The sequence below is a fragment of the Acomys minous genome (assembly GCF_964271855.1).
Source record: "Acomys minous genome assembly, chromosome: 11".
Lineage (NCBI taxonomy): Eukaryota > Metazoa > Chordata > Mammalia > Rodentia > Muridae > Acomys > Acomys minous.
The window spans coordinates 36,334,739-36,351,966 of NC_140492.1; the positions used below are offsets into that span (position 1 = coordinate 36,334,739).

Consider the following 17,228-nt stretch of genomic DNA (forward strand, 5'->3'; position numbering starts at 1 on the left):
TTTCCTCTATCATTTTCCTCTGCCTCCAGAATCCCCAAAATCCCATTGCATGCTCCTCCCCCATGTTCCTGCTTTTGTGCACCATGGCACTGCTGTGTAGACTATTCTCAAAGTCTTGAAGATCATACAGCAGGTAGTGTCAGTCATTACTAATCTCACTTCAGCATTAAAAGTGATTGGAGCTCTACTGTAGGCATCGATCTTTCCAACTGTCTGCCTTCCGGACTCAGGAACTGGGTTTACAGTCTCCTCCACAAGTGAACTTTTGCCATTGTTTTTGTAGCTAACCCTCTCATTAAAATTTTGCCTGCTGGTACCATCTAGGAAATAAATATCCTCTAGTACCCAGTTTCAATAGATGGATCAGCTGTCCTGGATTATAAAATGAGGTGACAGTTTCAGTTTGACATAGACTTTTTTTTTTTTTTTTAAGATTTTTAGTGTTTCTTTTTTTTTTTTTCCGTCCAAGAACAAGGGGGAGGAACTGACAGACTTCTTCTTTGACCGAACCATAGCCAGAGTCCTCTAAGCCCTCTGCCCTTCTCCCTTCAGCATCTCTACTCATCATCGCTGCATCACCCAGTGCTAACGTTGAGTCTTAGCAAGTTAGCTTACCCAGAACCTTTGCCCTGGACAGCTGGACAAAATCCTCATTCCAGTTGGTATTCCAACCCCTGACATCCACCGTGGTGGCTTGGCAGCAATCCCTGAAAAACTGCACGAGGACAAATAGCATCATTCATGTAACTTTCCTCTGTTCCCTTACTTGCCCCTTAAAAAGCACTTGACTTCTTTTCTTGCTGTCCTCTAGTATAATTTTCTCATTAAGTCCATTTTCTGAAAATGAAAGCCAAGAAGGAAATTGTTAGAAAATTTTGCTTTGGTCTCATAATGGCTCCAAATAAAAGAACAAGAATACCGCCTCTCATTTTCCTGATGAAAAATGAAAGGAAAACTGTAATTAGATACAAACAGTGACTTGTACCTCGGTACGTATTCTGTCATAATGATAAGACCCAATTTTTGCTATAATCATTATTTGTATTTTCAAACTTTTGGGGAAATCCTACATATTTTTCAAAGCACTTTCCCACATGTACACCAAAAAAACAGGAAACGTTACATGAGAAGTGTGCTGGTCCGTGTTTAGCAGCTGCCTTAAGACTAGGCAAGGACGGGAAAGTGCATGTCTTTGGGAGTGTTTGCTCTGGAGGAAATTACCCACTGCATGGAACCAGATTACCTCAAGCCCACCATGCTAGGGAGGACACATGTGAGTTCTGTGGTAGAGGCTGGCCTCCATGTATGGGTCCAGCCACACATGACATGCACAGGCCAGTTCATCCTTCAGAGGGCTGAGGTACCCCGATAATGTAAGTGAGAACCAGCATGTTGTGTCCTTTGTCATTCCTGACCAACCAACACAGTGGTGAGCAGAACAAAGTGGTGGTTGATTATACAAATTTTTTTTAATATAGTTGGTTATGGAATGATGAGATCTGTAATAGGAAGAAAACAATACTATTAGAGGAGTCACTTGGATAGGTAATAAGTGAGAGAGAAGAATTCAACATAGCTGTATGGACTGAGCCTTTAGAGATCAATTCTTTCTTTTTAGTGAAGGGCCAAAATGCAGAGAAGGAACTTAGATAGTCCTGGCTGCATTAAATCTACCAGGTCTTAAAATTAACACTTATGTTCATAAAAGGATTTAAATACAAATATTCACTGAACTTTAATCAGATTATTCCCAAACAGCTGTTATTGGAAACAGCTCAAATATCCACTAACAGGAACATCTAAATACCTATATTATTTAAAAGAAACAATTTTCTTTAATGGCAAAGTGAAAAATGTATAATAGCTTTGCCTTGTTTAATATTAACTTTCTTTTTTTTTTTTTTTTATAGAAGAAAGAGTACATGAATAAAACAGTTGGGAATGAACAAAGCTGTTAAGAATTCAAGTCACTTACAATGCATTCCACTTGAGCTGCTTTTCAAAAAAATGTAATTTCCCTGGGGAACACAGAGCTGAGAAAATGAGAAAATGACCTGTGAGAGATAAGCCTTCATATACATAAACAGCATTTTGTTTGGCATACCATGGGCTAGGTGTAATATAAAAATCTGAAGTATTTACATGTAGATTTTTGAACTGAAGCTTCCTTTCAGCTGTTGATCCTCTAATCACAAATAACCATTGAAAACTGTTAGACTGTGTGTGTTTTTTATGAATTTAAAATCAGGATATCTTCTTTTACTGATAAAGTGACAATGGAGTCAACATGTGTTGAAATATCCCAATAGCTCAGAATATACAATGACAAAACAGCTTGGCTTTCCATTTTGGATTTTTACTTTTCCTTTTTTGGCACTATCTACAGTAAAGAAAAATGCTGTGGATCTTTTAAAAATTCTGTTCCTGTGTGAGCTTATATATGTCGTCATATATAATCAGTTTGTACGCATTTATAATCTATCTTGATGTGTGTGAGAGAAGTTCCTTTTTAGATCTGCCTTTATATATTTCATGTCACAGCATCTTTATGTGATACAATTTGATATATAATTCTTGCTTATACATTACTTTTTAACATGTTTCTTACTAACAGGCATTTAAGTTGCTTCAAAAATTACAATGGTAGAGGCTCAGGGGTTAAGATCATACACTGCCCTTGCAGAGGATCTGAGTTTGGTTCCTAGCCCCGATACGAATCACTGCAAGCACCTGCAATTCCAGCTCCAGAGGATCTAATGCCTGCTTATGGCCACCATGGACAACCTCACTTACACACACATACTTACACCCCCCTGCACGCATACAATCAAAAATAAAAATAAATGTAAAATTTTTACAGTGGCAAAAAGTTGGTTGCAAATGCCACTCATCTGTAACGTCAACATTTATGGAGGCAGAGATAGGAGGACTGAATGTTCAAGGCAGGTTGGGCAAACATTGCAAGCTCTTGTCTCAAAATCAAAACAAAACAAGGCAAACAAACAAAAACAAAACAGTAAAAGGGTTAGACTGTATTCAATGGTAGAGCACTTTCTAAGCATATGAGAGGCTCTAGGTTCAATTCTTAGTCCTGAAAAAAACAACCCGACAAAACATCAATTAAAGCCTTTGAAGAGTTAACTATTCATAACTGGAAAGAGAAATGCTGGAGGTAGCTTTATACCTTGACCTCAAATTACGCTATAGAGGAGGTTGCGGTTGGCTTTCCTACCCCTGAGTCTCCAGCTCTGGGGAGCTGACATTACTCAAGGTACTTCACGTGACATCCATCTCAGTGCATCTCTCTACTGAGAAGATTCTTTAATTAATCGCCAGCCAGAACATCATAGCAAGAACCTATCTGAAAAACAAAACAACAAGAAAAAAAGAAAAGACCAAACAAAAAAAAAACAATGGCATCTTCTTGGGATGGTCCAGCCGAAGGTACTACCAGGATGAAGGGTGTTTATTCTGGTCTGGAGCCACACGACTGCCATCTTCATGGAAGGCAAAGAGCCGAGTATTTAGAGGGTTTAGTTGAGCTGAAGTGTTCCTCAGGGCATCCTCAGGAGTCTTCCCTAAAAGCAAAGGTGGTTTGTACAAGGAGACCCACTTGTTGATAATGGGAAAACAGTGTGATCCCAAGGTCTTGCTGCAACATGCTTGTGGGCAGAAGACGCCTTGAGAGCACTGAGTTCTTCTTCAGCCCTTCCAAGTTTCCAGATGCAGTGAGGACTCAAGACTGTGCAGCAAGGCTCCCAGGCCCATTGCAGAGATGCTTTCCCCAATAAATAAAAGGGGATAGTGTGATGGTTCAAAGGGCGCAGTTGGCTGCCCCCAAGCTTGAGGACTGACTTCCATCCATGGCACCCGTATATTGGAAGAAGAAAACCAACTCTTACAAGTTGTCCTCTAATCTCTGAAATTGCTCTGTGCCACCCCTACCACTTCCAATGCATTTCCAAAAATTATAGTACAGATCTATAGGAATAAAAATTGTATGGTGCAGCCGCGCAGTGGTGGCGGCACACGCCTTCAATCCCAGCACTTGGGAGGCAGAGGCAGGTGGATTGCTGTGAGTTAAAGTCCAGCCTGGTTGACAAAGCGAGTCCAGGACAGTCAAGGCTACACAGAGAAACTCTGTCTTGAAGAACCAAAAAAAAAAAAAAATTGTATAGTGCTTATACAAATAAAGACGTGCAGCCCAACAAATGAGAATAAAGGAACCAGGAGTAAATTCACACAGCTATAATTATCTGACCTTTTCTTTTCTTTCTTTTTTCCCTTTCTGGTTTCTCAAGACAGGGTTTTTCTGTGTAGCCCTTTCTGTCATGGAACTCACTCTGCAGACCAAGTTGGGCTTGAACTCAGAGATTCACCTGCCTCTGCCTCTCAAGTGCAAGGATTATAGGTGTGTGCTATACACTCATCTATAAACACCAGACTTTTTATGAAGGTGCCCCAAACCTATAGCTACTCACTTTGTTGCTATGACATATCCTGCCTAATGCAACTTAAGGAAGGGGTTATTTAGCTTCAGGGTTCAGTCCACTGTGGTAAGGAAGACACAGGGTGTCAAGGGGGCATGAGCTTGAAGCAGCTGGTCACATTGCATCCACAGTCAGAAAGCAAGGGGGAATGAAGCTGGTGCTCGAGACAGCATAGGCAAGGGCTTTTTTTTTTTCTTCTTCAAAGACTCCTATTATAGGAAATGCATATAGGATTGTATGACATTATAAAGCTTCTGCGCAGTGGAAAACAGTCACCAGCATGATGAGACAGCCCATAAAATGAAGAAAAACATGCTCTCAGCTATTAACATCTGAAAATCTTCAAATAACTCTAAAATTTAAATGTCAAACAACACAACAACAAAAACATGCCACACCATTCTAATAAATAAATGGCCAATAAACTGAAAAGACAATTTTCAAAAGAAGAAATGCAAGTATCTTAAAAAAAAATCTAAAACTATTTAGTAACCTTAAGTATCTTGGAAATGCAAATCCCACTGTCCTGACGTGAAGTCAGAGATGCTTTAGACTAGCAAATCTAGCTGAATCAGTGAGAGAATTTGTTTCCAAAAGCGAGGAGAAGAGAAACAAGGGAAGATACCTCATATTAACATTTTGTCTATAAACACACACACACACACACACACACACACACACACACACACACACACACGAACATGAGCACACACACCACACCACACTACAGCAGACCTCACCATACTACACCACACCACAGAAAGAAAAGAAAAACAAGAAATGCTAGTGAGGATTTGAGAAGAGAGGAACCTGGGCTGGAGAGATGGCTCAGAGGGTAAGAGCACTGACTGTTCTTTCAGAGGTCCTGAGTTCAATTCCCAGCAACCACATGGTGGCTCACAAACATCTAGAGTGAGATCTGCTGCCCTCTTCTGGCCTGCAGCCATACATGCAGGTAGAACACTGTATATGTAATAAATAAATCCAGAGAGAGAGAGAGAGAGAGAGAGAGAGAGAGAGAGAGAGAGAGAGAGAGAGAGAGAGAGAGAGAAGAGAGGAACCTCCTAATACTGCTACTGGGAGTGAGTCTGGTGCAGCCACTGTGGAAATCAGTGTGGAGATTCCCAAATTTACCATCTAGTCCAGCTAGACCAGCCATAACCGGGTGCGAACCCAGTGTTATATCTAGATTTAAATTAGTGTGCATGCAGTGTGTGTGCATATGCTTGTATGTGGTGTGTGTGTGTGTGTGTGTGTGTGTGTGTGTGTGTAAGTTGTGAAACTAGCAAGAGGATAATGAGAGGGGAGGAGAGATACTAAGAGCGGGAGGGGGAGGAGAAAGGGGAGTGGAACGCGTGAGCTATGAAAGGGGAACTGTTTACAGGAAGAAAGGAGACAGACCAGTGCGAGGGAGGATCAAGATTGGGGGAGGCTGGGTGAAGAGGCACAAATAATGGCAATATGTGCTGACGTAAAGATGGAAATGTCGTAATAAGACTCGTTACTTTTGTTTTCCAATTAAAGTAATAATATGCATGTACACGCATATCAGTTGTATCTATAGAAACACAGGAGGTATAGATGCACATACATATTATAAGCATTTATATAAGCATCTAGACGGGATAATTTATCTGTAGCGCACACTTCTGGAAGGGAAGGACTCTGTCAAGGGATTTGGAATACCAGGCTAAGTGCCTTCCTGGGAAGACTTTTACCAGTTTTCCTTCCATGGCTTTTCTCATGTCTTTATCCATGATATCATCCTTGAAGCTTTTTTTTTCTCCAATTTTAACTATACCACTTATAATTTTTTAATTCCCTTAACTAGGCTTAACACTCACTATATCTTTGGCCAGTTAATTTTCTTTTCCCAAAATTACCAGTTTTCTTGTCTTAGCAGATTTTTAAGGGTTGTTGTTGTTTTGTTTTTTTTTTTTCACAAGGGGCTCTTTCCTATGGCATGTTCAGTTATAAACAGCATGCAGACTGGGAGGGATGAAAGGGCAGGTAGACAGAAGATCGTTCTTTTCACCTCTCCAGTTGGAACAAGTGAACAAGTGTGACATTGAAATCAGAGCTCCCTATCAAGTGGTTGCCCAATACCAAATGCTCATCCCTGAAAATACAAGTAACTTTACACATGTTAATCAGGTTTTATTTATATATCTAGGAACACACACACACACACACACACACACACACACACACACACACGGAAGAAGAAATAATGTAATTATTTTATAATTTCTTCTTCTTCTTTTTTTTTTTTTTTTTTTTTTGGTTTTTCGAGACAGGGTTTCTCTGTGTAGCCTTGGCCATCCTGGACTCACTTTGTAGAACAGGCTGGCCTCGAACTCACAGCGATCCGCCTGCCTCTGCCTCCTGAGTGCTGGGATTAAAGGCATGCGCCACCACGCCCGGCTATTTTATAATTTCAAAAAGTAAAAAGAAAATTTAAAAATCAGATTCTTAAAGAAATAATTTTGAAACAATCATGGTTTCTGTTTTATGGGTAATCCTAGAAAGGAGCATAACTACTATAAATATATCTTCTGTATGAGTAATACATAAATGGGCTATATGTTATTTGTATGCTGTTTTATGTATAGTGATACATGATACAAAGCATTCATAGATCAATAACCAGCCATTTGTTCCTGCTTGTGAGTTAGTGCTGCAGTTGGTCTCTTTGGTTCAAGACTGACTTTCATTCTGAACATTTGCTTCCATTGCCCCGTTTCTATAATAGACTATCACAGATGGGGAGTTTAAATTTTTTGAATGTTTTGAAGCTTAAAAATTGCATCATGTGTTAGTTTCTGGTACAGTTTGTAGCACCAGATGAATTCTTTTTCTTTGGTTGGGGTCATTGTTTCCGGGTCTGTGGAGTGACCCAAATACCAGATATTTTATTTTCTTTAATGTATGCCTGTTCCAGTAGAATTTAATGTCTTATATTAAAGTAGGGATAAAGGTCTGAGAGGCTGAGTTACCAGCAGCTCTTACAAAGTCAGCAAGTGTGCATGAACTGTCTAAGGAAGAGAAATGAGGTTATAAATGGAAGTTCTGCTCCCATCACAAATGGCTACGACACTGACAGCCATGCGTCCTACAAGGAACGACATGTTTCTTCCCTCTGCACTTGAGTGAGCGCAGTTAGCGTCGTCATTTTCCTTGCAAGGCTTTGCCCCATTTCATGTATGACCCCAGCTTATGCTTCCAGCTTCCAAGTGCTTCCCTTTGTCTCTTTACTTCAGAGGCTTCGCAGAAATGAGAATTTGGAGGCCATTTGCTCCTTGAGTTCAGACAGTGAAATGGCAACCAGTAGCTGTCTTACACATCACCGGGTACCAGATGTTTGCAATGTCCTGGGTCCTGTATGGTTTGGGCCCCACAGTTCTGGCTAGGGGCACAAGGGAATGAAGAATGGGCAGACATACAGACACACATACGGGGAAGTTCGGATCCGATGCTGTTCTCTAGTGCTACTGCCTCATCCTGGAACCTGAGCACACTTGTGTTTATTAGGTATTGCATGGAGCCTGGGATTGGCTAGTCTAGGTAGGAGCTCTTTGCAGGTGGGCAGTCTCAGACCGCAAACAGCCAGGAAGAGGAAGCCATAGTTTCTATCTTCGCACACACACCGAGCAAATCAATCATTCATAACCACTCACACTCAGGCTCCCAAGGAAAGCTTTGCTCTTCCTCCTGATCCTGGCCCATATGAGTGATGGCTTTTCCAATTTCCCATGGGTCAATTGACCTTGGAGTCCTTGAGAGACAAGGTTTATGTCAAAATACATAGCCACCGAAGAACTTCACGCACTCGGGGCTTCCTTGGCCTTCCAATGGAGGCATTTAGTGTAACGGAGCTCTAGACTGGCTACTTTCTAGTCTTTCCACTCAACTTCAACTTAGGCAGACTCTGCTGATCCCTACCATCAGTTGGCCTGATCTAGTCTTACATTTTATTGTAACAGAATTAAATAGTGTCTACTCTGCTGTCAGATCTCTTTACGCAGCATAACATCAAGGAGATTTATCAATGTTATTGCCCATATCAGCAGTTTGTTTCCTCGTACTGCCGAGTGACATTGCCTTGTATGAATAAACCATGATTGGTTTGTGCTGTTTTTGTCAATAAAGATTTTGGTTGTGTTAATGGTTTGCAAGCTAAGGTGCCTGGAACATATCTACAAGTGTTCTGTGTTTGCACTTCTTGGGGCAAGTACAAATAAGTGCATATGTTAGTCATATGTTCAGACTGATAGGCATTATGGAAAGTGCCTGATTTTTCTTCAGAATGGCAGCCCCATTTCATGACTTCCCTTCCAAAGAGCAAACGACCCTCAGTTTCTTAGCACTTAACTAACACTCAGTAATTTCAGTTACTCTAGGACTCCTTGTAGTCTTATTTTGATACGTTTATTGATGATTCCTGCATTCCAAGATTTTGTAGAGATTCACTGAATCATAAGAGTTCATTTTTACATTCTTGTTATTTTTGTGGGATATATGCATTTTATTCCTGTCTCAAATCTCTCACCTTTTTAATTTTCTTAATATAATCTTATAATTTTTACTTATTTTTATTTGTGTGTGTGTCTGTATATAGACCTATGCGAAGAAAGGTAGGAATAAAGATCAAAATAAAAACAAACTTAACACACGTTCACAAGTATTTCAGTTTTAATTGCCTGCTCAGCAATTTTACAGTCCAGAAGAGAATGTTAACTGCATAGGCTCATCATCCTGCAAAGACACAGGGAGTAATTTTCTTTTCCTGGGAAGCTGTGCCTGTTCCTCTACTTAAATATATATTATCATTTAATGATGACTGTGAGCCAGGTTGTCTTTCATATATACAAATGTTTTTCTTAGCATTGTTTCTGTATGTCATAAACCAGAGTTGCTCAACCTTTCCTCTGTAAAAATTCCATTAGCTTGCTAGAGTTGCTACAACTAGACACCACAGATCACATGTTTTCCATAACCAAAGTTTACTTCTCCCACAGCTTTGGAGATGAAAAATCCAAGATCAGGATATCTGCGGGTTTAGTTTCCTGTGTGTGAGTGTCTCTCTCTTTGGCTATGGCCTTCCTGCCATGCCCTTACGTCTTTCCTATGTACAATCACACCTCTGGTGCCTGTCCGCATATCCCCCTCTCCTTCTTGTAAACATAAAGTAGTTATTAGATTAGTACCCACCAATGACGCCACCAAGTCTAACTCAGTCTTGTCTTTAAAAGACCCTAAACCAAACAGAGCCATATTCTGAGAAACCTGGGGACTTGGGGCTACAATGCACAGACGTTGAAGTGGCACAGCCCATAACAACAATTTCTTGTGCTGGAGGCCCTCCCCTCTGCTGTTAGTTGTTTACAAGTATTCCTCACTTTTACCCCTGATTTTTTTTTTATTAGAACTTTCCAATCACGACAAACAAAAATGTCTTTAAGCACGGCCAAAATATCGCCAAGGTTGTGTAGCCAACTCACGCTGGCCTGGTAACTAGTTTTATAAGGGATAATTTGTAGCTTGCTTCCACCCTGTTACTCGTTTTACCACAATTAAGTAAAATGGCCCTGTGATTGAGATGAATGTTGAATGTAGGTATTACCTGCATCTGCATCCAAGAAGAATTTCCTTTCCGCTACATCACACAAGCTAAACCATTCAGTGATAAAGAGACCTTAGATGAATTTTGGAACACAAATTTCTTAGTATTCATTATAAAGTCAGATAGGATGCTTTGTCTGTGTATCCATCCTGTCTATCTATAGATCTTTTCCTTCTTCGTCATTCTCTTAAAGTGTGAACCGACTGTAGTGAGATTTTGTTCCAGGCTTTTCTCTCTCCATATTTGTATTGCAGCATTAAAAAAAAAAAAAAACAACTTGGCCATTTCTGGGATTGAGGTGGGAGAATCACAGGTTTTCATCGGCATCATCAAGCCCAGTCTACAATGTGCATGTCTTCCTTAGGTTGACAGATTCTGATGCCCCTCAGCTGCTCCCACAGGCAGCCCTCCTACCTGCTGAGCTTTCTACGCCATACTGGAGACCCCTCCATGGATGCCCATTTCACTGCTCTTGACGATCTGTGTGTGGGAGCTCTGCTAACAGGATAATCTCTGTCTCCTGCTTGGACTTTGATATTTCATGATGGCTTACCCCTCTCCCACACTCTGATACTCTCCATTAGGCAACCGTGTTAACTTCTGCTTAGACCCTGACACCTTATGTCGGATCGTCTTCCCACACTGGATATGGAAGCTCTCCCAAACCTTCTAGACTCTATGGATCCTGGTGGACTGAAGATGTGCATGGGTAATCTTTGTGCAGTCTCAGGCTGCGACACATTGCTGTCCACCCTCTGGCATATATATCTACCTTGTTTAGCTGGTAGCTGACATCGGGTGAATTATTTTCAGGCAGAGGGCAGGAAAGGATAGAGGGAAAAAACTCTGAACAACTCAAGTGGCTTGAAGAAGTGTTGGCCAAGGGAGACCAGTCCTAATTAATATCCATCCTCTTTCCACCAGACTAACCCACTTCTCTATCTATGGCAATATTCTTTTACTTCTAAACTGTTGGGTGAGAGGAAAATTATCACCAGTGAGCATATGCTTAGTAACTAGCTAGAAAAAAATTTTAAAAATTTCCTAGACCGTAGGGATTTCTTCACTAGCCCAGTGCCTCAAAGATCATTTTGCATGCAATTGTAAAGGATTCGGATCATGCAAGGGGAAAGAAAGAGTTCCCGGTAAAAGGTCATGAAAATGCCATCTTCTCTAGTGTCTTTAGCCCTGGGGTTCAGAAAGACTACTTATTATGTTGGATAGAGATTGCATCCTGGCATTCAAACTCCATTTAAATTTTGGAAATCAAACATAGATGCATTTCCCAAGAATTGTCATTAATTCATTGTTTCATTAGACAGGTCCTGAAGTTTCTTTTCCTTTTGGTAAAATGAGACAAAGTTTCTCATTAGCCAAAACAAACAGGTCACTGAAATAAAAAAAAAAAATAAAACCAAGAAATGCTGCATTTCCCAGGTGAAAACATTATTATCTTTATTAGAAACACTCCAAAGGGCAAAACTGTAGAAATTAAAATACAAGAAAATGTTGGCTTAAAAATGTAACTAACTAGACCATTTAAAAGATGATCACTCATGCCCTTGACATATGAAATAAAAGTAATCATGAAAAAATAAATGTCTTGATTATTTTTGATGGGAAATCAGAGATTGGCTCATTGGTCCTAAAGTTTAATAAAATTAATCGGAATTTGTGCATTCTTGGAGAAAGAAAGATTGACTAACCACCTCTGGAATACTTTCATTTCATATTTCTCCAGCCTTGTTTTATTCTCTCTTTCATCAAATAAAATATCTGAGTTTTTATGCTTCCAATTTATGGCCATAATTTTATGATAAATTATTAGCTTTGTTCCCAATAAGTCACTTGGCCTAATTCAGTCTGCATTTCATGGACTTAAATGACTTCAGCTGGATCATATTCAGATAAAGTTATCAATTGTAGTTGTCCTAGAAGACCCAGGGATCAAGCAGGACATAGACTGGACAAGGTGGCCTGAGATTGGAGTCCATGCTTCTGCTCTGTGGAGCTCTAGCTAAGTTATACCCCCCTCCCCCACGGCTTCAGTTTCTCTTGTCAAATGGAAGGCAAACATGTAGCATTGGAAACGGTGATGACAACCCTTGAAGATCCACAATGCAGCATGGTAGAAAACCCTGCCCTTTGTGTTCATCTAGACATCAACCGAGTTTCTTCATTTACTTTACTTCTCATATTCCTCTTCTCTCAAGACTCTGGCACAATCTAAGTAGCTCATCTATCCTGGAGAGTTCATGAACGCAGTCTTCTTTTATGCTTATTGTTCTTCCTTCGGTCAGTTTTCATTGAGCTTAGTTATTTCTTTCTTTACGTCACAACTCAGAGCTCCTGGTCTACACTGCTGTTATCGATATGTTTGACTCACCTTTCTCTTACACACCTGCTAGGCCAGCATCATGCCACTGAGTTATAATTCAGTGCCCTACCATCTATCTTTATCAACAGCATTTTACTGTCACACAGACATACCCATTTGTTTCCTTATTGTCAGTGGAATTCCTGACATCTGTAACAGGATGGACAACTGTGAAGGACAAGCTGTGAAATAAGGCAGAAACAACAAGAAAAGTATGTGATTCCACTGACCTGTGGAATCTAAAAAAAAAAAAAAAATTAAATTCAGGAAAGCAGAGAGTAGAACAACGGTTCCCCGAAGCACTGGGGGTGGGAAATAGGAAGCATGGACCAGAGGTGATGAAGTCTCAGCTCTGTCGAATGAATAATCTCTAGAGATATAGATATGATGTTCATCATAAAGATGATACAACCATTTATTCTTTGTTGTACAGATGAACTTTTCTAAGCCACTAAGTCTTAAGAGCTATGGTCAAGCGAAAAGATGGATTTATTAATTGACATCATAGCAATCAACTCATTATGTATGTGCATATGAAAGCATTATTTTAATTAACAAAATAAACAGCTTTCATCTTTCTCTAAGAGAGAAAAGAACGACACTCACCCTTCAAAATCCGAATTATTTACTATTTGTGAAAAAATGTTACAGGAATGTTTGATAATTTCTGCTCTAGAGGCCAGTGATAGAGAGAGGTAAAAACCAAACCAAACCTGAATAATCAATGCCTACGTTTTCTTTTATTTGAAGGAAGAAAGTGTGTGTGTGTGCATGTGTGTGTATGTGTTGGGGGTGGGGAGTGTGTGTTTACATGTGTGTGTGTGTGTTACACATACATGTGGAGGCCTAAGAAGGACATCAATCACTCTTCTATCACTCTCCACCTTATTCCTTGAGACAGAGTCTCTCCCTGAGCCTACAGCTAGCGGCATCCAGTATGCCCCACAGATCCTCCTGTCTCTCCCAACTCACCTGTGCTGGGGTCACAGGTGGGGATTGACACTCTTGTCCTCATGCTTGTGCCGTCGTACCCACTGAGCCATTCCCCAGTCCCTTGAAGGAAGATTAAAAAAAAAACAAACCACTTCATTTACTGTTTTTCTTCATAATGAAAGTTTCTTGTCAGCCTACTTAGACTAGAAAAGCATGTTGATGTAGAGAGCCCCTGTTTAACAAAGGAAGGAAGTCACCTGCTTTTGTCATCTTTGTTTCTCCCAACAGTGCCAATTGTGCTTCTATTAATTTCTTATATTTCCCTCATGAAGGAAAGCAGTTCAGTCAGTCTCCTCACAGCAGCCAAAGGACTTTAAATGAAAACTGGAACAAAGTGTGATACCAGACCGAGTCCAACAGGTGGCTGTATTTCTCAAAGTTTCAAAACCAGCGGGGCCGGCTGGCCTGTTGCATGCGAATTTTTATCCCAGCGTGCAGCTCTCACTCACTGATCATTTGATTCTGGGATCACCGGTTTTACAACAAAGGGTTAAGCAGCCTGGGGGATTGGGGGTAGCGAAGAGAGGCTATCACACTACCAGAGATGATTTCACTGACTTTATCCACATCAGTGCTTTCATTGCTCGCTGCACAGATTCAGAACGAATGCTCGTTTATATCATCAGCCTGGCTGATCACTCGGTAGTGGTCCCTGAACTTAGAGGAAAATCTGAAGCTTAAATATACCATGTTGTAGACAAGTGAATCTGGCGATGATTTGACCCATTAGAATAAGTTAATTAGTGAAAAGTCACATTTCTACTCCATCCTACTATAGGTAGTTTTATAGAGGCTGTTGGTTAAAGGCATTAATTTATATTAAATGTCTTATAGTTCTCTCACGTTCACTAAATGTTCACTCCATATAACTGAGACTTCATCAGATCTGTACTTCCTATTTCCCACCTCCGGTGCTTCAGGGAACCATTGGTCTACTCTCTGCATTCTGGAATTAGGGTTTTTTTTTTTTTTTTTTTTTTTTTAGATTCCCACAGGTCAGTGGACTCATGTAGTTTCCTTGTTGTATCTGCCTTATTTCACAGCTTAGTCCCTCAGGGTCATCCATCCTGGCACAGATGTCAGGAATTCCATTGAACAGATGGGTATGTCTGTGTGACAGTAAAACGTTGTTGATAAAAACAGATGATAGGGCACCGGATTATAACCCAGTGGCACGATGCTGGCCTGGCAGGTGTGTAAGAGAAAGGGGAGTCAAACATATTGATAGCAATAACTGCAGGAGAGACCAGGAGCGCTGAGGTATAACATAAGGGAAGAAATAACTAAATTCACTAAAAGAACTTATAATTCACTCTTAGTTCACTACGTGTTTTTATTGTTCACCATTCTTTCTTCATTTCAAAAAATATTGGTATGTTTGCTTATTTCATTCTGTCAAAAATGTTAAAATGTACAGTGTAGCATACACTTTTAATCTCGCTGCTTAGGAGGCAGAGGCAGGAAGATCAGAGGTCAAAGGTCATCTTCTACTACCTAATAGATTTGAGCCATGCTGGTATACTTTAGTATAGCTAAGACCCTGCCTCAAAAAAGAGGATGATTATGAGGAGGGGCAGAGAGAAGTGACTGATGCACCAGCTTTAAGTGACTGCTACAAGGTTGCATTGGTCTCTTTCTTTCGGCAACTTGGAGTTGATTTCCTAAGTGCTGACATGAGGACATCTCAGGTCAGGTTCTAAGAGTTTATGAATGTTCTTACGCTGGCTTCTCTCTCCTACCACGTAGCTGTTTATGTGGAATCTAGTTCTGCTTCAGATGACTATTTTAAAACATTTTGTTCAAGTTAGTATGGTTTCTGTCAAAGACTCCCCTGACCCCATTTTTCTTTGTGTGGTGTTATGGATCAAACTCAGAGCTTCATCCGTTCTAGGCAAGTGCTCTGCCACTGAGCCAAAACATTGACAGAGCACTTCAAATCCTTATAAGACACTGCTACCCTTATTATTTTTGATATTATAGATTAAGGCCCAAAAAATAAGTTTAGAACTGCATATGCTGTATTATCTTTATGCTGCAAGTCAGAATAAACTATTTTTTTATTAATGTAATCAGATATGTACTTCTTATATTGATGTTTTTTTCTCTTTCTCTGCAGAGAATAAGGATCAGTGGATGGACTGGAAAAATGCTGGGAAGTCAAACTCTGTCTGCTTCAGATACGTGCTTGTCCTGAGCTTACGTAAATAGAGCACAAGCTCCCATCCCCAAGCACAGTCCTGTCATCCTACCCATGGAGAAATATTTCTATCTGTTTTAGCCTTCAGAAATAACAGAACACTGAGGTCAATTCTGCCTATTTTAACCAGGAAAGAATTTGAAAAAGAGCAAAGAGCTGTAGTAATCATGAGTCTATATTGATAAGAGACAATGCATGGAAAATAATATAACTCCTTCTTGGTACTAAAAAATATTGGCTAAGCTTGAATATAAGTTTCTGTAGTCATAGCAACTTCTAAGAGAAAATGAGATGTCAATTGAAGAATTTTCCATTGTAGCTTAGAAGTATCATTTTTAATGCTCCCATCTAATAGTTCAATAAACTTTTATTCAACTCTCTCTGTTTCTATCTTTGTCTCTCTCTGTCTGTCTGTCTGTCTGTCTCTGTCGGTCTGTCTGTCTGTCTGTCTCTCTCCATTTGTGTGGATATCTCTGTGTGTAAGAGTGCTCATGTACTCAGGTGTGTATTCGTGGAGGCTAGAAGACAACCTTGGCTGTCATTCTGTCAGATACCATCTCTGTTGTGATTGAGACAGTTTCACTGGTCTGGGGTTTACCAAGTAGGCTAGGCTGGCTGCCTAGCAAGTGTCAGGGACTGGCCTGCCTCTGCCTGCTTAGCATTGGGATTACAAGTGCCTGCCACCACAGACGGAAACTTTTACTTAATCTATGGGAATTGAATCCAGATATTTATGTTTTCAAAGCAAATACTTCACCTACGGAATGATCCCCTAAGTCCTGCTTAATGACTCTTATAGATCAGGCAGTAGTGTATGTGCTACAGTGATAAACAAGGCAGAACTTCTGACTTCATGGCATGTACCATTTTGGTTTTTAAAAAATTTTATTTATTTATTTTTTATAGCTCCTCTAACAAAGCACTGGCAAATTTATGCTAGAGTTCTGTAGGTCAGAAATTTAAGCAAATCTCTCTGAGGTAAAAATGAAGGATCTGGAAAGTCTTTAATACTTTCTAGAGTCTCAGGAATAATTCTTTTCCTTGCTCTGGCCAGAATTCGAGTCTTTGTAGCTCTGTCTGTTGTGCATCTTTAAAGCCAGTGATGTGGAATCTTTCTGATCTGTCCTTCATCATACACTTCTGTGACCATGGCCGAAACAGTTGCTCACTTAACTCATGTGGTTACATTATAGCTGTTTGAATAATCCAGATGTTAGCCGGCAGCTGCAGGCTCTATTCCTCAACTAAACTTGATGAGGTCCCTTTGACTTAAATTCCTGGTATCTCAGAAGGGGATCTTTTGGGCTGTTTCAGAAGACATTAGACGGACTAATACCATGAGTAGTAAATGATGACAGCAGGACAAGCAGGTGACTCAAATGACCAAGATAGGCTGGATGAAGGCAGTGATGACCTGAGGCGTTCTTGCTGATGTTAGCTCATGATAATTCTTGCCTCCATGTTCCAGATATTTCTATATATTAAGAAAAACTAGGAATCTTGATTATGTGAATTTTACCAATTTTAAAAATGTAAACATGTACCTTG

General features: G+C 40.1%; 1 protein-coding gene across 1 annotated transcript in view; it reads left to right on the top strand.

Moving 5' to 3' along the window:
- LOC311608683 (uncharacterized protein) overlaps positions 1 to 15,945 on the top strand; it is a 97,088-nt gene extending 81,143 nt beyond the window's left edge. Inside the window, exon 3 of the transcript XR_014783073.1 lies at positions 15,600 to 15,945. The gene's annotated coding sequence lies outside the window, so the exon portion shown is untranslated. The remainder of the gene's footprint in view (positions 1 to 15,599) is intronic.
- The last annotated feature ends 1,283 nt before the right edge of the window (positions 15,946 to 17,228 follow it).